Genomic DNA, 515 nt, shown 5'->3' with positions numbered 1-515 from the left:
CTACGCAGACATGGCAGCCCCCCCCACGCCCGCCCAAAGAGTCCAGTCCAACTTCAGGTTCATCTTTTCCATCCTCACCCGGCTGCTGCCCCTTCCGTCTGACCTCTTGTCCTGACCTGACCCGCCAACCCCCTTTCCAGAATTCGGCTCCCCAACCCTAAGATCCGGGGTGCTGCGGGTCCGGGTATCCCCCCAGGCTGGCAGCTGGGGAACAGTGTGGGCGACTCGCCAGGGCAGGGGGTCGTCTGGAGCCCGCCCAAGGGTGGAAGAGAGCTAAGGCTGCAGCTCTGAGGCTACCCACTCCAGGTGGCAGGGGGCGCGGCACTCAGGCTGTAGGGAACTCAAAGAAGAGGACCCCGAAATCTCCCACCGAGTCCTCAGGCTCGCCTCTCCATCCTTCTCCCCAAGACTTCGCTCCCCGTGCCTCAGTCTCCGCCCTTTCCTCCACTTCCACTCCCTCGGCGCCCGAGTCTCGAGTCCTCCCTCCCCCCCTCCCTCCGTGGCCCTGGCCCTAG

The sequence above is a fragment of the Nannospalax galili genome, unplaced genomic scaffold (genome assembly GCF_000622305.1).
Source record: "Nannospalax galili isolate Female #2095 unplaced genomic scaffold, S.galili_v1.0 scaffold302, whole genome shotgun sequence".
In the NCBI taxonomy this organism is placed as follows: domain Eukaryota; kingdom Metazoa; phylum Chordata; class Mammalia; order Rodentia; family Spalacidae; genus Nannospalax; species Nannospalax galili.
The sequence above is the reverse complement of the archived record's forward strand: the minus strand, read 5'-3'. Positions refer to the sequence as shown.